Source organism: Tachypleus tridentatus, chromosome 10 (assembly GCF_004210375.1).
Source record: "Tachypleus tridentatus isolate NWPU-2018 chromosome 10, ASM421037v1, whole genome shotgun sequence".
In the NCBI taxonomy this organism is placed as follows: Eukaryota; Metazoa; Arthropoda; class Merostomata; order Xiphosura; family Limulidae; genus Tachypleus; species Tachypleus tridentatus.
Genome location: NC_134834.1, coordinates 164,590,902 through 164,612,735, shown reverse-complemented (window position 1 = coordinate 164,612,735; position 21,834 = coordinate 164,590,902). Strand labels below are relative to the sequence as shown.

The window sequence follows — 21,834 nt, the reverse complement described above, 5'->3', positions numbered from 1 at the left end:
CTTGAATCTGCGACCCGCACATTGCGAGTCGAACGCTCTAACCAGGCCTCGCCAAGAAAAGGAATAACATACAAAGTAACAATATGAAAATACTCACATTTTCAAAAAAATAGAAGAATATCTTGAGATATCCACTAGGACGTTTTCATGCTTTACAATATAGAGACACGAGTCTTTTCAATTTTTGTTTGTATGAGTTAGAGCACAGCCACATTGGACTGTTCGCTATATCGACCGTGGGTAATCGAACACCGGATTTCATTGTTCTAAACCTGTAAACTTACCGATCTCTCACTGGGAGACATACAAGTTATTTTAGAAAAAATACGAATATAAATAATGAGGGCTTATGACCAAGTAGATCACCACCTCCACTTACCACAGCACGATAGTGGTGTCGATAACACAATAGCAAGAATAAAAATAATATCAATGAATAGTTAAGAAAACATTGGTGGACTACAGACAACGGGGATAAAGCACGTTGTGTTGAGTCGTTAGCCAGTTATAGGGATCTCAGTTTTGTGCCTCTCGTAAACAAGTGATCAATTAGAAAGCTCAGTTTTTAACGAAATATTTATATTAAACTTACCTAGCCGGCTACAAGGAATATAGTATCCTATAACGGTTGGGTGTCGTTACTACTACTATGGAAGATCTGTATGTCGATTACTGATTCATCTTGTCAGTTATTCTAACGTCATAATTTCACAAAATATTGTACTTGAGGATTTCCAGCACACCAACTAGAGATTATATTTTTAAAGATACTCGTACATGATTTCAGAGATCTTATACATATCATCACTTAGTCACAGAATAATTATTGAATTCCGCCCTATGCAGAAACCTAATTATAATTATATTAGATTGTTGTTTGGTCAACTTAAAATATGCATATGTTTGTATGTGTGTGTGTGTGTGTCCATGGACAAACGTCAGCCATAGTATTTAAAGAAATGTATTAGCATTTTATTTATTTTTTACTTTTATACAATCATGAAATGTAGTAACATTTTGACATGGCGCCTCGTACAATGACTCTTAAGTTTTTCAAGTACAAATTTTTAGCTTATAGCTCCATCTCTTGATCGCGGCTATTGAGGATTCCCGCTTGTTTCCTATAATACAATAGTGAAATGTAATAACACTTTAACTTTTTCCGTATAATACCATAATCTTACATCTGACATTCTCAATTAATTTTTTCAGGTAGGAAGAAAGTAGCTTAAGTACGTTATCTTCAATTATGTCGCTTTTCATAGTGTGCTTAATGGTATAAAGATAATATTAAAGTAAGCCTGTTAGTGTTATGGCTCATATTGCATAGAAAGAAGAGGAATAGTTCTCAAAGTACAAATAACATTATCATTAAAACTGAGCCCATCCTATCTTATGTCCACTCTTGTCATAGACTTACTTATCTTTTCGTTATTCCTGGCCTTGTTAGGACTAATATAGAATTAACTGTTATCTTTTCGTCATTCCTGAACTCATTAGGGCTAATCTCATAAAACACTTATCCAAAGATTATTACCGTCCAATAAAATTTTAGAAACTTAGCTGAACGTTTTTCATTTATATTCTTAATTTCGAAACCGTGATAAAATCTGTGCCTATTTTAACAGTAACAAAATGTTAGCACATAATTTAAACGGTCCTAATTTATAACTCGTCTTAGATTTATAAAAAAAAACAGTAGTTGTTAAAATACTAAAATGGGTAACTTTTTTAAACTTTTGCTGTCTTTTTAAATATATATTTAAATTTTGCGCCAAGCTATACGAAGGTTATCTGCGATAGTCGTCCCTAATTTAGTAGTGTAAGACTAGAAGGAAGGTAGCTAGTCATCACCACCCACTGCCAACTCTTGGGCTACTCTTTTACCAACGACTAGTAGGATTGACCGTCACATTATAACGCCCTCACAGTTGAAAAAGTGAGCCTGTTTGCTGTTAGGGGATTCGAGTCCGAGATCCTCAGATTACGAGTGAAGTGTCTTAACCACCTGGCCATGCCGGGCCTATACTACTTAAACCCCTATAAGAGTCTTATTAAACTTGCAACGTTAACGACGAGAAACTGGGAGAAATGAATAGAAAGTTTATGCATTTAAAGGGAGCAAAATCAAATCTAATTTAACGTCATAATTACTTAAGCAGGTGTTGACTTTAAATCTTATTAGGACTTCTCCTCTTATATTATTCAGTAAAGCAAAACGTTGTGTATATACCGTTCAGCCATTCCTTTCAACATCTGTTGTCGACTCATTAAAAGCAAAGTTTTGAAGTGAGGGTCACCTTGTGAAATAGATTAACATTTTAAATATCAAAGACATTTTATGTGCACCTGAGGTATAACAGATGAGAGGCTTTCAAGATTTAGGCTTAGCTATCACTAAAATCGAGTTACAGTCAGTAGCACCAATCACCAAAAATATTATTTGAACAGTATAACAGGATTCACTATTACTTCTATAACACGCTCTCATCTAAATCTATGGATTGCATTTAACACTATCGCGTCTGGTAATCTGGATTCTTCGAGTCACGACCTGACAAGGAACACAACAGGTCAGGCACATTATGAAACATAACCTTGGTACAGTTGAATTTGGTTTTAAGGACATATACTGAACCATTTTGCTTTGGCAAGCAGCTACAATTATATAAAGTTAATGCAAAAATATCTTTCGATTATTAAGTCACATAAATTGACGTTTTCTGTGAATGCTCAAGTACTTTATAGTTTCTTATTCGGGAACAGTACCTAACGAATTCTTGAATCAAGTAATCTTATTATTACGGAACTTGCGGAAAATGCCTAGAAATACATCAGAGATAAACGGAGTCGAACTTATAATGTGCTAGGATTGAGTTAGGTGTAAAAACTATAGGCCTAATTGCGCTTTTCAGGAAAATCAGGACAAATACGATACTTTGCCCTCTAGGGAAGATTGTGCTATTAGGTAATGAAGAAAGGTTTATTGTAAATGTACCTGTTGATGACATAATCTTGTCGAAACGTTGTGCATCAGTAATAAAGTTCTCTTCATTACCCGTTCAAGCCGTCTTCTAAGTTTTATTTAGGTTTTTTTTTTTATTTTGTAAAAATAGGCGTTTTACTGTACTATATGAACAGGAAATTTAAATGTTATAGATTTTTAGAAGCCTGAAACAGTTTATTTATTGTGGCATTAAAATATTGCGATGTTAGCAACGTGCATATATTTTTTCATATGCAGCGTTATATTACACGCCTATTTATATTTTTGCTTTTGTTTCAGATTTTCATGTCGAGCTGCACAGACGGTTATCTTCGCATAGTGGTACTTAATTTTAAGTTCAAAGAACAGTGAGAAGGCAGCTAGTGAAGAGTATCCGCTACAAACTCTTCGGCAACTCTTATATGACCGTCAATCTTACAGCGCCTTAAGGTGCAGAGCGAATTTTTGGTAGGTTGCGAACCTTTTGTTCGATCTATCATACAGTTCTACTCGATATTTAATGTGGGAAGGAAAGAATCCACCTGAGTTTGCATATCATAAATTTGATATGCGAAATTGGTTCAACCATTTCCTGACAAAAGCCTGGCATGGCAAGATGGGTTAAGGCGTTCAAGTCGTAATCCGAGGGTGGCGAGTTCGAACCCCCGTCACACCAAACATGCTCGCCCTTTCAGCCGTGGGGGCGTTATAATGTGATGGTCAATCCCACTATTCGTTGGTAAAAGAGTAGCCCAAGAGTTGGCGGTGGTGGTGATGACTAGCTGCCTTCCCTCTAGTCCTACACTGTTAAATTAGGGACGGTTAGCGCAGAAAACCCTTGAGTGAAATTCAAAAACAAACAAATACACATTTCCTTACAACAATTTGTGACACCAGATGGACAACTCTGGTTGACATATACAAATGTACAGGGATGGCATGGTAACTCTGATACTTTACCATTCTAAAGCGAATACCTGGTAATTTCTAAAATTCAAGTGACGTCTCGATGATCCTGTAATGCCAATATTAAGTTGATTTTCATGCTTATTTCAACAACTACAAAACATCATAATTAATCATCATTATACAATACAATATAAATGCCAAGTAACGAGCTTTACTTGCATTTCCGATTCAATAAAAAATTACATTATTTTCGTGCACTTTGTAAAAACGGCAAACTTAAATAATTCATGAGTTAGAAAAAATAAACAAAACGTCTATCTATATATCTAAGATAATTAAAGCACTGCAGATCTTTTCTTGGCCCACAATTCGCTATGAAAAGTTATAAAAAGGCAACCCAATTTCTTTACAAATGTCGGAAAATAAATTAAAGTTAAATATCTCATCAAAAGATTACAAAGTTCCTTCCTTCTACTTTAATTTCCATGATTTCATCGAGCCAAAGACAGAGTGTATGCCAGAATATATCATAAGTTCCTCCCTCCCTTCCAGTGAGTAAACTACCAAAAAGACAACATCTGAGGAAGTTACTGCCTATTCTTAATTAAAAACCAACGTCAGATCATGTTTGTCTCGACGATTTAATTTAATCTGAATTAATGTGCATTCTTTTGTCAGTCTACTGGAAATAATATACTTGTCTTCATTCAAAGTAATTTCTTTTCATTTTGCTTTCAATTAACAGCTTGAATTTACCAAATAAAATACATGCAAAGGGAGCGTAGTGCTCCGAGACACGTTCAAAAACCCAATACTTTCTCCTAAGTATCTTAAGAAAAGACTAGCACGAATGAAAAATTAATATAATTCCTAGGATTAATGAAATTTATAGTGATGAATAAGGCTGCGTGCCTTGCTATAGCGTCATAATTATAGGACTTAATTTCCGGCGTTATTTTTATATGCATGACAAAGTTTGCTAAGTCCCTTAGAAACAAGTGACCTCGATAAACTTTTGTCGGAGCGTGTCTTTATCTGTCGCTTCTGTCAGAGAAGTTAAACAAACGTTTTATAAAGAGTGTAATAAGTACTTCAACACCGAATACATTTTTTCGCTTTTACAAATATTCCTCGGTGGTCATAATAATTTCTTAATTAACGTAGCATTATTTGCTAAAATATGTTGCATATTAATAAAAATTAGATTTCAAGTTGTTTAATGAAAACAAACTGACTAGCAATCCAACAGACAGTTTAATAAATATATTAGAAAAATATCAAGAAGATTTAAGCACTGCTGTATAAATCAAAAGCTATTTTATTGTTAATACTATAAAGTAAATTTAATCGAAATAGCATGAAATTACTATAACTTAAACAGGACACACAAATTTTATATCGATACTGTTATACAAGTGGTTAATCTCCCCCCCCCCAGTATAACAGCAACAATATATTCGGACTTACAACGCCAGAAATTGTGTTTCGATGCCCGGGATAGGTTTGTGCTTTACTACAAACAGTTAATGTGCCAAATTGTGGCTCCAAGAGTAAGTGTTTCAGGTCCTGCTGTTATAATAGCATGGGTGAAATCCCACTATTTAATTAGAATGGCTCAAGAGCTATTAACTAGCTAATGTCCCTCCAGTTGATCAGTCAAAACTTAGAGATGAACGACGCAGATAGCGCTTGTGTACATTTGAGACAAAGTCTTTGCACAATTTCATTGCAATTGCTTAAGGCCAAATTACATATATATTTGTAATAGAAGAGGGGAAAACATACCAAGTACAGTTTTAAGATTACCTTTAGCAGTCAGATGAAATTAGGAGCTGGTGTTTCAGAGAGCTGATTGATTGGTTCCTCATTATAAATAAATATGTTCACAATAACGCTTGCAGTGTGTTAGGTGCAATGTTATCATGATAGACGCCATCAACAACAACATAAAAATGCTATATCGTAAGGTTAACCTGTTGTCTTGAGCATTTTTTTTTAATATCTGTTGTTTCGGCGTTAGTGTAATAATTAGGCTAAGTTCATTTCAGCACAATGTAGTTTTCCTTCTGAACAGATTTTGAGTTGCCTTAGCTCTTACGGATAGGCGTCTCATGAATCTTTTGTTTGGAAAGGTTATTCTGTGATGTACACTGCATAATCGTTTTGAGTTGGTAAAAATAATGTAAAGACGATGTTTGTTTGTTCACGACTGATGTTCAAGGGCATTACCCCATCGGGTGGTCAGAGATGAACTATCTTTCTTTGTCCATTTGAGGAAGCCAAGCCTTTCATACTCGCCGCCCCTGCTCTTCCGTAAGTCTGATTTTTTTGTCGTTCATTTCTCTGAGCCAAAATTTTGCTTATCCAGATGGGCATATGTCATAGGGTTAATGAACGGATTTTGGATATCACCTCTACCATGATACTCCAAATGATTGAACTCTGTACATAGTTATTATTGACCCTTTATTTTACTTCATAGCACGGATCAATATTAGGCGATTACAATTATTTTCTTTTCGTACTATCGATATTTTACTAGTTCAATTTCAATACTAGTATTTGATCTTCAATCTTATAGCGCACCTATGACCTCAAAGTGCAGTGCGCGTTTTTGTGGAAAGGGCTCGCGAACCATGAATCCTCACATCCTTTGTCAGTGTAAGGTAACTGCTGGACATTGCCCAGTTCTTATATGCATGCATATTGACTAGTCATCTGGGAATGAATTGACGTACTTTTTCATGTTAAATGTGTATGTTCGATTATTTATGGGAAGTGTTCAAGTGCTTCCAGAAAATAGAGGGCATCTACTTTTTTTAAAAATCTTCTCGTCTATTAACTAATTAGTTTATATAATTACAAAATCAACGAATTTCTATTGATATAGCTTTGGCAGTTTAATGCTATTTAATTATGATACGTTATGTTTTCACATGAACCATTCTTAGGGACCTTATTTTATAATATAGTATCTCTTTGAAGCAGTTTTCTGTCAAACCAACTACTGTTCAAATACAATCCTTTTGGTCTTAACACATGCGTGTAACAATGGTCTATAACAAGCAAGCAAGGAATCTATAGGTCACTCTATTTCGATGCATGAGCCAAATCGATATGTGTCCTGTTTTCTTTGAAATTACGTTATGAACAAGAATAAAATTTCGTGCATATAGTAGCCAAGTAGAACAAGATTTGGTGGTACAAGGCAAGGATGCCGTTCTTGGTATATTATTAGTCATAGATGAAACCCAAAATAATGTAAAATATTAACGGTCTTTTCATGATCATTAAAACAAAAATAAACTATTAGATTGTCCAGAAATAAATGTTGGAATTCTCACGATGACAGTTAGAAGCTGAGTAACTTATTACTGGTTGGTTGATTTAATACAATGTTTGTTGCTTACAGGGTGTCTTAATTGTCTGCTGTCTCAACTCTATTCAGAGTAAGTTTCACAACCCTCAAGGCAACATGGACAAAAAGGATTTTTGGTAGCTTTTCGTCCAAGTTGAAGTCGTAGAGGAAAATCAGACAAAGTTATGCCATAATAATGATAGTTAAAACCTCAAACTTCGATCATGTAAGAGTATTTGCAAGAGTTGACACTGGGTGATGTTAACAAGTCGTCTTCCTTCTAGAATATCATTTTAAAATTAAGAATAGCACTGTACAGGCTTCCCTTGAACATACGCTGAATTCTGAGGTAAAGAAACTAAGAGCATCCATGGCACTGCAGAAGGTTGCAATAAATCATAGCTTTCATTCTCATTGAAAAAAGAAGTTTTTTACATTAAAATCTGATTCTAAAAATGTCTTGATATAATTTGATAAGATATTACGCCAAAATTGACCTTAAGAAGTTCTAAAGTTCTACATTTACATTATTTCATATATTCAGATAGTTTTTTGAGATAGAAAAGAGAGAATGGTTCTCCGATATTGGTATGCATATATAAATATCACATAGTTTATAATTCCAGAGGTTTCTTCTAACTTTTATGCAAAATAAAGCTTTGCTTTGCTTTTTATTTCGTGTGACTTCCAATTTATTTCACATTCTTGGTTGTTGCAGTGTTTCATATACGTTTTCTGTCTAATAATTTCCACATATATTCTTGAAACTTTATTTGCTTTCTTCATGTTTCAGGCTTCTACTTTTTATAAGATTTTGTGCAATAAGTTTGAAACTCAATATTCTTTGTGTTATACGAAAATACTATCAAAACTGGTAATATAAAGATTTTACTTATTTTGTATTATATTAAAACAACTCGGTTGAAAGTTACAAGAACTCTTAGTTAAAACGATTCCTTTTGTTTTTGTTTGCAGTTAACATGCTCTGAATTAATTTGATTTTGTATGAGATAACTTATTTTCTTCCTATCACAATGACATATAACATCCAACAATAATAATTGTTGTGAATATGTCTATTTAATGTAATGAAAACATTATAATTCAATCTCTGTTTGGAAAATACAACATTTGCGTTTCCTAAATTGTTTAGTATGTCTAATCATTAAAGGAGAGAAAAAAAAACCCATTCTTAGAGAAACATACATACTTTATCGAATTCTCATCAAACATTAATTTTGTAGTTTGTTATGATGCATTATACACAAACATATCAAGAATTGTCATAATTTCATTATGATGGCATGGCATAATCAAAGTTTTACGTTTTTTTTCATAAGTAATTTATTTTGTTTCGTGACTTTCTTTGTTCTAAATTCGATCTTTGTGTTGTGTTAAAATAGTGTCCAGTGGCATAACTTTAACTCTCATTTGTAACTTTATTTTTTAAAAAATAAGTTTGCAAAATGTTATGAGAATTTGTATAATTGTGTTTTAAATGTATTTTCATAAATAAAATTCGTTTTGAATACATTCAGTAGTGTAGAAACATTTGTGAAGCAACATCTTAAAAACAATAAAAGATGCGCAGAAATACTGTATTATAAACGGTATTGTAGGTTGTTATACAGTGTAGGATTTATTTATCCAGTAATCTATCATTTTCCCATAAGTTAGGCTTAGTTGCTGTGCCGTTGCATAGTAACTTATGTTGAAATCCAACTATTCTAATAGGTTCGAAAAATTTGGTATTTTTTATGCATTTGATTTGTATTGTTAAGCTATATACATAACAAGTAATAGGCGTTCTGATAGATACGTTTGAGAAGCTTATAGATTTCTTTTCAATGAGTGAATAAGGATCTAGAAAAAATTCTAAATCGAAATATTTTCTAGGTTTAGATTTTGTGGCTTTTGATATAGCACGTAATTCATAATTTCCGATAATCTTAACTTCACACACACACACAAAATCAAATAGGAAGTTAGAAAGTACCAATTAGTTTTCATAACTAACCAAACTCCAAAAGAATGTTGTATAGAATATTGAGTGTAATTCTGACAAAGTACAAGTTGGAGCTGCTAAATGCCATAGTATAATACAACAAATGACCAACATTTCTTCCAACAATCCACTCAAGAAACACACCAGCAGCTAGCCTAATGTGGCTTTACTATAAGAAAAACACACACACACGCTACGGTCGAAAGAAATTAGCAGAATTGTGGTTGGTTATGTTGAATATTCACACAGTTATGGCCCGACATGGCCAAGCGCGTAAGGCGCGCGACTCGTAATCTGAGGGTCGCGGGTTCGCGCCCGCGTCGCGCTAAACATGCTCGCCCTCCCAGCCGTGGGGGCGTTATAATGTGACGGTCAATCCCACTATTCGTTGGTAAAAGAGTAGCCCAAGAGTTGGCGGTGGGTGGTGATGACTAGCTGCCTTCCCTCTATTCTTACACTGCTAAATTAGGGACGGCTAGCAAAGATAGTCCTCGAGTAGCTTTGTGCGAAATTCCAAACAAACACACACACAGTTACACAAGGCCTAGCTACACTAGCCGACTTTGTTTGAAGCTAAGCACAAAGCAACACAACGTTGCCCACTAGGAGAGTTGAAACGTGGTTTTCAGCTTCTAAACTTTCAGACATATTGCTGAGCCACTAAAGGGCACAACGCTATCTGTCTCTAATTTTGAACTGATGGATCAGAGGGAAAGTCGTTAATCAACATCATTCATCGCTAACATTCGGATATTTTAATCGAGTAGTGAGCTTTGACAGTCACTGGTGTAACGCGTCCATGATATCGGCCTCATAGTTTGGCACGTTTCAAAGAGTGCAGCATTGTACTTGGTATCTTCTAATCTCTTTCAAAGTAATTGTTCTTTCTGTTCCTGTCAAACCTCTGTGAACTTCATGTTCAAGGTTTTCTCTCATTGTTATTTTACCGTTAAAAAAGCCTATTTTGTTTTCTATGTTATTTGGTCTTGCAAAGAATTAGTCCTGAAGACAATACGACGAAAAGGTAAAAGCTTGATAAAAATCAAGCTATGATTTATGTGATACAAATATATATAAGAGTGATTAACGTATAGAATGAGTTGCCGCCGTTCAGTCAGTACCTTACAATGATTAAGAGGGTCAACTAATGGTTTCCTATATTATAAAGGTCGAACTAAATTTTTAGTTTTAGTTTCCTTGGGGTGGGGGCCTGGCATGGCCAGGTGGATTAAGGCGTTCGATTCGTAATCCGAGGGTCGCAGGTTCGAATCCCGGTCGCACCAAACATGCTGGCCTTTCAGCCGTGGGGGCGTTATAATGTGACGGTCAATCCCACTGTCCGTTGGCAAAAGAGTAGCCCAAGAGTTGGCGGTGGGTGGTGATGACTAGCTACCTTCCCGCTAGTCTTACACTGCTAAATTAGGGATGGCTAGCGCAGATAGCCCTCGAGTAGCTTTGCGCAAAATGTAAAACAAAACAGAAAAAAACAAATCCTTGGGGTGAGTGGCAGAAACAGCTTTCAATAGTTTTGCTTGTTTTAGAGCAAAGCCACATTTGGCTATCTGTTGTGTTCACCGCAGGAAATCGAACCTCGGATTACAGTGATATAAATGTGAACTAATTGCTATTCTTGAAATGTCAAATGACCTTTGTTGTACGTATATTTATCTTATATTAATAAAGTATCCTCTTAAGTATATAGTCCTCCCTCAAGCACAATTTCACCAAAGTTCTCAATTTGATTTCACCGTGTTTCTTTTAGGTTTACTTGGTATTACTTTTTTCTTTAATTCATTTATGCATGTTTACTTATGTATGCATGTATAGTATAATTATACATCAGTATCGTGTTTACTTATGTATGCATGTATAGTATAGTTATACATCAGTATCGTGTTTACTTATGTATGCATGTATAGTATAGTTATACATCAGTATCTATGTTTGTTGTTGTTGTTGTTGTTTTCTGAATACCTCCCACAGGTTTGGCAAAATATTAAAAATTTATATTGCTTCCTCGTTCTTGCTATCCACACAATTTAATGGAAAATAAAATTGCGAAAGAGTCTTGTAGGGAGTTATGATGAGTAAAGACGTTCTGAGGCTTTCAGGATCGCCTATACCGATATATACTTGACAATTTACAGTAGTTACTGGTAGTTCTAAAGGAGAAGCAGAATATATTTTGAACAGTTCTTCCTCTTAAGTTTCCACGTGCAATATGCTAATTAGTAAATAATATTTTAATTCTTCATGGTTTTAAACCATCGTATTTTTTTTTAAACTTTTACTCGCAACAATGTTATCTTACATACTCTTATGACGTCCCTTTCTTCCAAATAATATTCTGTCACTTGAATTAGGTATTCTACCTGATGAAGAGTACTTGGAAGTGCTCGAAGACTTGCGGGTTCAAATCAACCTCAATGTATACGTGAAGTGCTGGCCTGAAAATCTCATTTTTACCACATTTGACAGCTGATTATTCGAGAAGTAGCTAATTAGTACAAAAGTAAAGTTGTGTGGTATTCAGTGATAATGAATTAATATACGGAAAAATAACTTCCTTAATAACAGAAAAGTCAGAGGAATTAGCTGGCGAGTGGGAAACTGATAAAAGTGAAACTTAAAGAATAATGTAGGCTGCGTGATCAAGTGAAGCCAAAGTGGTGATTCACGATATAGAAAAATATCCTTTTTACATTTTGATGTAACCACACACATACTTTAGCTGCAGCAAACAGACTCTGCCTAGTCGCCCTTCAAATAATTCTAACTTAGACCCTCAACGTTTGTTTCTCTCTTTCCTTGTAACGGACAAAAAACTGTCTTGAAGACACAGACTCTGTAGGAGTAGTTAAAGAAATTGGTAGATATTTTTCAAGTGAAAAGGGGTATCCACAATTTCCCCACTTGTACCCTTGATTTCACCACTGCTGGACTCTGTATTTGAGTGAAGTTACCAATAACCTCATCAAAACTAACTTCAAGGCTTCTAGCTATGGTTATAAGTGCACTTGAAATTTGACGCAAAAAACAAACAAATGCAGTCATTAGTTAAACAAATCACATTCAAAATACAAAGAATCATTGGTTTACTTTAGTTGTTCATGTGAATGTCGGGAATGAAAACATGATACAGTAATCTTGTCATCAGAGCTGAACGAAGAACTGAGAAGAAATAACTAGAAGCGTGAAATGTTGCTAAATACAGGTTATTAGAGGTCAAGAGCGAATTTTAAAATAAAACATAGGAAATTTACCCGATTTTTCTCAGTTTTATGTTATCTATTGATACAAGTTGATGGTTTGAATATTTGCAAATATTATTATTATTATTTTCTCTTTAATTCATCCTGAGTGGTCTCGTATGAAATGCACATCGAATGGATTTTGTTTTATTCACTGTACCATTTCTGTGCTGAACTATGGATCCAGAGCCTTCTTACTGCGTCAGACACTAAACCCCAGAGGATGACGCTTATTGGGTTTCCTGTGAAGATAAATCCATAGATCTGTGTAGTGCTTTTGCAACAATGGACATCCCTCTACTAGGCAGTTGATCATGATAATCCATCATAATTCCTGTTTTGAATATCTGGTTGATGTTGGATGGTGCAGCTGATACCTTTGTAATGCTATAAGTAAATGTGCAAAAATTATTGAAGTTAATAAGCCAACTTAAAGTGTGTGGTTCATCCTTAAGTTACAATCCTGCTTACATGGGTAGTAGTGTAAGTGTTTTTCTTTACAAAGGGAATAACTGCAAATAACTCTTTGGTAGTGTTGTAGTCGCATAACCACTCACTTATGTCAAAAAGTACATAGAATCATACAAACATTACTACACAAGTAGCTAAATCGTTTCAAGAATACATTTTATCTACAACTAAATATTGAATTCGTGTGAGTTGCATGAATTCTGGTTTGAATAAAAGCATTTAAACTGAATAGTGCTATACAGTATTACAGTGATTAATAACCATAAGCTCGTAAGATTGACTCAGTATTTACTGACTATTCCTATAGGGATTTTTGTGTGGTTTTGTGGATTCGTCCCTACCTTTTGTCTGTACTTTGTGGTGATTCCATCCCTACATCATACTTAATTTTGTGTAAAATGTTTTTGGTCTTGTTAATTTGTTTCACTGAGACAAGACTAACAAAGGTCATTAGCTTCCACAAATAACATGTTTGAGGCAAAGTTTCACAAGAAAAAAAAGTATTTCGTCACCTTCAAAGAGGAATTGTTATTGGATTTAACATTAACGTGATTAGTGTTTAAAATATTTCACTCTACCTGTTATAATCAGATCCACTATTTTGAGAAAAATTTATTTTAACCTTAGATTTAGCACTGAGCATATATATACAATAGCGATCTCTTTAACACTTTTTAAAAATTATTTGTGCACCACAGTGTTGGCTTCATTGGGTATATAGACATTATGAACATGTGAATTGCATATAAACTTAATATAATAATAAAAACGTGAACATTGTAATTCGCTTTATTAATTATTGCTGGGGGTCTATATGTCCCGTTATACTTTCCTGAGGATAAGTTATTTCACCTCAAGTGTTTAATTTGTTCTTCACAATAAGTGTTTTAACAAGCAAAAGCTTAAAAGTACTTAATATGTGGATCTAGCTAGTGGTATAAAACCAATTGAGTAATTCAAGAGCTTAGCTAACATTTATGATATTCCTTGCCATAAACTATAGTTAAAGTCTAATAGCTTATTAATACTATAATAGCTTATTCCATCATATTGATCTATCTTTATTGTTGTATTTTATTAAGCAGTGATGACTATTTGACGCCAATAGTAGAAGTGAAACAAATATCATTTAACTCATATTCAAATACCTGTATAACAAGCTTTTCGAGATACTGTTGCCTCCAGTTGTTGTTCTGACTGAAGTCCACCACTGCAGCTACTGCAGTGACTTCTTCCATTTCCTGCAACTGGTTTGATTCAACTGCTTGAAACACTGTTGTTATAAAAATAGCATAAATAAATACACATTTCTAGTAGTGAAAATTCATCATTGGTTCACTTGAGACACTCTAAACAAAATTGTCCACAAGAAAGCCGTCACAATCTACAACTGATATTGCAGGATATGTCTTCATATGTGGATGATGCACTTTATTCGAAATTGGGGCCGAGTTCCCGTTGGGTCCTTACTTTCAAGTTGTGAATCGTCCCGATAGATGAATATTTATGGCCTGTCATGGCCAGGTGATTAAAGCGCTCGATTCGTAATATGAGGGTCGCGGGTTCGAATCCCCGTCACACAAAATATGCTCTCTTTTTAGCCGCGATGGCCGTTGGTAAAAAAGTAGCCCAAGAGTCTGGGGTGGGTAGCGATGACTAGTTGCCTTCCCTCTAGCCTTATACTGCTAAATTAGGGACAGCTCTTGGAGATAACTCCCGTGTAACTTTTCGCGAAACTAAAAAAAAAAACAAATACAGATAGCTGTTTTCTACAAGGTCAAAATGATGATGTAATTTGCCAACGACTATATCCTAGACCCAACTATGTAAAGCGTTGGATCACCTAGGATCAACATCAGGAGTTGTACCATTGCCACAGGAAATCACCTGTTTGAAACATTTAAGAAATGGTCTGATATTTCCTATTCAATCGTTTATTCAAATGTTATTATCAGTTGTCTTTGTGTGTGTATGTGTGTGAAGTTTATCGTTTATGATGAATTTTAGCAATGGACATAAACTGCATTTGTCAACATTCTGGCCAGATGATCAGCACCTCTGGTAATACAGTTCCTGTTCTCATTTAGTAAAGTTGTGCTTATTGTGGCAGATATCTTATCATTTTGTCCTGCCTGACCTCAAACTTCTCTAGAACTACTAGTGGCTTCGCCAGTCTACTTGTTCTCCTGGAAAGACTCAGAGATAACCAGCTTCTTATTTTTTCTGATGATGAGAAAATTCCATCTGATGTTCTTAATCATTCATTAATATAATACCTTTAGCTTCCTCCTAGTTGTAGATATTCTCAGGTACTGAATGTCCAACAGACGAAATTAAGAAACAAAAGGTGTAATACCGACTGTATTTCAAAATATGACTTGGCTAAATCAGATGTGATGCCACTGGGCAACAACGTTTTACAAAAGCAACAACAACACATTATTGGCATTCAGTTATATCACGACAGTCGACGAGAAATGAGCTACTAAACATAGAACCACCTAAATTCTTCATTTGCTATAATAGCCAACGTATTCTGAGTTCTGAATCAAAACCATTTTGTTCTGTATAAACAGAAAAGAATCAATCTCATCTGGAGTTATGTTCAATCTCACACACAGCTAATTCTCTCATCATTTGGTTACTCTCATTAAAGGCAAAAAAGAAAAGGAAAGAAAAGCAGATATTCCAATAATGCAGTACCTTAACATGACTTATGAGGTTAGAAAAACTTTGTAGGACGAATTCTCCAGCAACACTAGCCACATAAGGGTATGAAATACCAAAGGCTCATGTTTGACTGGCTCAAAGACAACGTTGGCTCAGTTCAACGTGATAAGTAGTAAGCTTTGGGAACAAATAAATATTCAACGTTTTAAAATAAAGAATAAAGAGATTACTTGGCATTTTACAAATAGCACAAACACCTGAAATAAGAACAGGAAAATAGCAGGTATGGTAAGCTTTAACATAACATCAGAAACAGTATAATATACATGCACAACCACTTATTTATTCTACAAATATTTGCATGTGTCAGTTCTACTGTAGATGTATTGGCACAGGTAACTGAAGAGCTCAAAATTTAACAAAGGAAATGTTTGCAGAGAAAATTTTTCCCATTGCGGAAACATAGAACATTTTATTTTTCTTATGTAGTTTCTCAAAACGTGCCGACCGGCATGGCCAGACAGTTAAGGGTCGAGGGTTCGAATCCCCGTTACACCAAACATGCTCGCCCTTTCAGCCGTGGGGGTGTTATAATGTTATGGTTAATCCCACTATTCTTTGCTAAAAGAGTAGCCCAAGAGTTGGCGGTTGGTGTTGATTACTAGCTGTTTTCCCTCTAGTCTTACACTGCTAAATTAGGGACGGTTAGCGCAGATAGCTCTCGTGTGGCTTTGCGAGAAAATTCAAAAAACAAAACATCTGAAAACCCAATGAAACCAAGGAAGACTTCCAACGTGATTGTATTTTATATCAGTGTTTTTGTATTCTTATAGTTGTTTGTATTAACGTACTTAAAAATGCTAGTAGATTTTTTATTAAAATATGTAGAGGTAAAATGTTTTAAAAAAATCGATAAAATAATGTTTGTACAATCAACATAATATCTGTCTGAAAACTCACATGTCAATTTGATAAGGTTTACTTACTTCTGTTGGTCCAATAGATCGAACTCCCCGAGTTATTAATAATATAGCTATTACAAATAATGCTAGTGAAGGGGAAGTCTAAGCTTCTACGCGCTTTGTTCTGTCCGCGTATTAATTTAAACAATGTAAAACGATGTTGTATGTTGAATACCGTTCCATAATCAATGTGCAGTATAGAGCTGACAGAAGGAGTACAGATCTCTTGTGAACATGGGTTAATTAAATAAATAAAGCTAATGACTTTCAGTAGCTCTGTGGCTTGAATAAACTAAAGCTGTTACTGACAAGCTGTTCATTAATCATATGACACTCATCTCAAGATCTTTGTTAAGTAAATGACATTTCAAAAATTAAAGGAAGAAAACAAGTTTAATTCTAACAGTATATGCAAATTCTAAAACGAAAACTGAACGTAATCGCTCATTAATATTACGGTTGCGCCTGTTTATAATAATGTAATAAATCCAGATTTTTCGAAATATGAATTTTATTAATTTTTATTTCACATCCAAAGTAACATTTAAGATTCTTTAGATCAAAAGAAAACTGGTCTTTTTATTAAAAAATAACATACTCATAGACATTGGTTTGTTTGTAGTTAAGCGCAAAGCTACATAATGGACTATCTGTGCTCTGCACACCACGGATATCGAAACCCACTTTCTAACGTTAATGAGTATGCATACATGCTACTGTGCTGCTGGGGGGGTTGATATATATCGATTGAAGCATTTGTTTATTTAGTTTGTTTCTTGTATTTCACACAAAGCTCCAAGACTGCTATATGGAATTCCTAATTCTGAAGTGATAAGGTAAAAGGTGGTCAGCCAGTCATCACCACCCACTGCCAACTCTTGGGCTACTCTTATCCACGAATAGTGGGTTTGACCAACATAACATCGTCTCACGTCTGAAACTCGAGCATGTTTGGTGGGACATGAATTCTAATCCGTGAATCTCAGATTGCGAGTCAAGCTCCCTAAGCACCTGGCTTTGACAGACCCGACTGAGTATCTGGGGCTTGATTTTTAACTTGTTGATTAAATACACATCCAACCCAGCATGGTCGGAAGTGGTTAAGGCGCTCGACTCGTAATCTGAGGGTCGTGGGTTCGCATCACCATCGCACCAAATATGCTTGCCCTTTCACCCATGGGGCGTTATAATGTGACGGTCAATCCCATTATTCATTGGTAAAAGAGTAGCCCAAGAGTGGGCGGTGATGACTAGTTGCCTTCCCTCTAGTCTTACACTACTAAATTAGGGAAGGCTAGAGTAGATAGCCCTCGTGTAGCTTTGCGCGAAATTCAAAGCAAATCTAGGTACATATCAAAATGCTTTTTACTCGTATCCTTGTTTTTAACATGTATACTACACTTCACAATTACTTGTCACATACTGTTTGTTGATAAAGGTACAGAATCGATCGTATTTGCCAGAATTGACACAGTATTTACATTTTATTTAAAAATATATGAATTACAGCGATATTAAAACTTCCCGTAATTTGTCATTCTCTTTAACCCTTAAACGGCGGTTATCATCAATTGATGTTGCTACCTATAACATTCCCGCTGTTTAAGGGTTAACAGGTTTAAATGTTTTATTAAGTTTGTTTAAAATAGTTTTAGATAGAAATATCGTTAACTTTTATTAGCTAAATTTTACAGTGAGTCTTTAGAATAACAGAATCTTTTAAACTTATAGCATTCGTTGCGTCTAAGTTGAAGTACATGATGTAATTAGAACAATGGGTTAATACAACGTAGTAGAGCCTCCTATATAACCAACACTTTCCTTGCGCACTGATGTTACTTAACTACGTACGTAAGTGTAGATTTCTATTTCCTGTGTTTTTCACTAGAGTTAAAATCTATTATCACTAGAAATGTTTTCCAGTTTCTGAAAGGTGTTTTCAACCCCATTTTAAACTCCCACTCACTCTTTTACTAAAATAGTAGTAACGTAGCTGTTTTCATATTTTCACCCTAAAGTTAACCCCAAGTAACTTTGTATTTTCCGTGCATACAACACCCATGCAGTGATCCTCTCTGTGTCGTTGTCCTTTCTCTCAATACCAGTGAAGCCATCTTACTTTTAATGCTGTTTCTTATATTAAATCCAGCCAAACAAATTGATTAGGTGTATTTTAAAAGCTTATTCTCCTAAGTTTCAAAAACATGAAATTTAACTTGATCTGCATTATTTACTTTAAATCAGTTATCATTCCTGTTTATGATATGTCTGGTATTGACATTCTGTACTACATAATATCAAGCATATGACAAAGAGATTGGTGTCACACGCCTTTTTGATATGTAAACCTTTGAACGAATTCTTGCCAATTAAATTCTCTAACATTGATCTCTTCAAGATTTCTAGTATCTGCGTATTGGCTGATGACTTATTCAGTACAAGCGGGCTACGTATCATGACACTATATCAACAAGTAAGTTCATTCATCATGATGTTTCTCTACACGGTGATTGAATGGGTCGTACTCAATGAATATATCAGTTTTTTGTCTAGCTCTCTATATACAGTGCTGGCCAAAATCTTAAGGCCAATGAACATAAAGAAAAAAAATGCATTTTGCTTTGTTAGGCTCAACCACTTATTTGAGTAGAGCTTCGAAAGAAGAAAATAAGAAAAGAGAAAATAAAAACCTTTTTAGCATTTAACAGGGAAAATATGAACACTATGAAATTAGCCTGAATACTAGCTGGTCAAAAGTTTAAGACCATACCAAAAAGAAGTCCTAAAGAGGGTAGAAAATGCCCAACAAGAGATAGTAGTGAGTTGCACGGCCATTATTACGAATAACTTCAAACATTTGCTTTCGCATGATCGATATAAACGTTTGCACAAGGCTGGCTGGAATGTTATTCCAAGTGGTGAAGATGGCTTCACGAAGATCATGAACTGTTTGGAATTGACGTCCATTTCTATAGACTTCCCTTGCCATCCATCCCCAAACATTTTCAATGGAGTTCAGTTCGGACGAACACGCTGGATGGTCCAAAAGAATTACGTTATTCGCCATGAAAAAGTCCTTTGTCCTGCGGGCATTATGAACTGTAGCGTTGTCCTGCTGAAAGATCCAGTTATTTTCACACAAGCGAGGGCCTTCAGTCAATAAGGATGCTCTATCCAACATGCCAATGTAGCCAGCTGCTGTTTGACGCCCCTGTATAACCTGAAGCTCCATTGTTCCATGGAAGGAGAAAGTACCCCAGATCATGATGGAACTTCCTTCACTGTGTCGTGTAAAAAATGTCTCCGGTGGGAGATTCTTATCGTGCCAGTAACGTTGGAAGCCATCTGGACCACCCACGTTAATTTTTTTCTCATCAGAGAACAAAACCTTCTTCCACTTTTCTACGTCCCATGTTTGGTGCTTCTCAACAAAATTTAACCGAGATGTTTCGTGGTGTGGAAGGAGGCGTGGCCTTTGAAGACGTTTACAGTTTTTTGAAGCCTTTCTCTCGTAAATGCCGTCTTATTGTTCTTGATCTGCATTCTGCGTCCGTAAGGGCCTTAATCTGGTTCGACGATCGGCTTGTGTCTTGCCGGACAACCCATCGAATCCTCCTGCTTAACGCCGGCGAAATTTTTTTGGGCTGACCACTTGAAATTCTCGTTCCAAATCCATCAGGGTCTTTTAAGAAATTTGCAACAGCAGTTTTGCTACATCCAATCTCACCAGCGATGGCACGTTGACAGAGGCCTTGCTTTTGCAGCACGACAATTCTGCCACGTTCAAACTGTATCAACTTTTTAGCATTTGCCATGTTTTTACCTAATATAACACAGGAGATGTCAGTGGGAAATGTTGACAACGCTAATGCTTGAACACAAATGATTAAATTTCGTTACGTGTTTACCGATTAACGCTTCGTTTCAGTATGGTCTTAAACTTTTGACCAGCTTGTATTTATGCTAATTTTATAGTGTTCACGTTTTCCCTATTAAATGCTAAAAACGTTTTTTATTTTTATTTTCCCTTTTCTTATTTTCATCTTTCGAAGCTCTACTCAAATAAGTGGTCGAGTCTAACAACGCAAAATGCATATTTTTTTCTTTATGTTCATTGGCCTTAAGATTTTGCCCAGCAGTGTATGTACGAACTCATTGATAATCGGCGTATACCTTCCAGCTTCTGTAAAAGTACGTCATCGTGTTGCTGATAATACTGGTTATCTCCAAAACAGTTCAAACTAGTTGTACTGAAAAATCAATTAAGACGTTAAAAGGGCTTCTTGACAGGTGGTCTCATGAAGTTTCTTCTTTACCGTTTCGTCTTTGACACTTGCTCTAGTTACTGTTTGGAACTCTGTATTTAGTCGATTAAGCAGTGGATTGGTAATTTGTAACGACTAGTAAAGTAGTAGCTGATTTTCACATATAGCCTACTATCCAAACTGCTGTTTTATAGCATTTTCACACCATTCTCACTACTGACTTTAATATCCCACAAACTGTTAGTTGCCATTTGTCTCTGTGTTTGGTATTATAAGCCTTTAGGCTTACCGTTCAGTTACAAGTATATAGACAATATACTATACCTCTGAAGTTTTCTCTCATACTGTATCCCCCACACACACATACAAAAGCAACAACGACAATTTAAATTTTCATAAAACCAGCAAATGACGAATTTAGAAGACCAAAAGAAGATTTTGTGTTTCCATTGCTGGGAGAACGTGCAGAATACGTCAACAGAATTATACATGACAACAAAAGGCAAAACATGCACAAAACTAACATATAGATTTATTTTTTGAAACTGAATTTCGATGGTGTATTTTCTGGCAGTGTAAAATGTTTAATAATTATAGTATTTCTTTGCTAGAGTAAGGTATACTTGGTCGGGATGGAATTCTGTTTGAGTTATTATGTATTATAATTTATCTCGGATGGTTTCCGATTTATTACGTTTCGTATTACGAGTTTAAATAGATTGAAATTTGAATTTGAGTTTAGAAGTGAATTGTTGATTTGTATCAAATTTATGAATTTTGTTAATTTTGCACAAAGCTACTCGAGGGCTATCTGTGCTAGCCGTCCCTAATTTAGCAGTGTAAGACTAGAGGGAAGGCAGCTAGTTATCACCACCCACCACCAACTTTTCGGCTACTCTTTTACCAACGAATAGTAGGATTGACGGTCACATTATAACGCCCCCACGGTTGAAAGGG

General features: G+C 35.3%; 1 long non-coding RNA gene across 3 annotated transcripts in view; it reads right to left on the bottom strand.

The window, feature by feature from the left end:
• Positions 1-990: 990 nt before the first annotated feature.
• Positions 991-21,834, bottom strand: part of LOC143228259 (uncharacterized) — a 61,153-nt gene continuing 40,309 nt past the window's right edge. For 2 of the 3 annotated variants that reach the window (XR_013015289.1, XR_013015290.1), the window contains exons 2-3: positions 14,129-14,253; positions 12,525-12,896 (exon numbers count right to left, since the gene is read on the bottom strand). This is a non-coding gene — a long non-coding RNA (uncharacterized LOC143228259). Of the gene's footprint in view, positions 1,122-12,524; positions 12,897-14,128; positions 14,254-21,834 lie in introns of those variants that run through there. The other variant, XR_013015291.1, reaches the window with a different exon arrangement.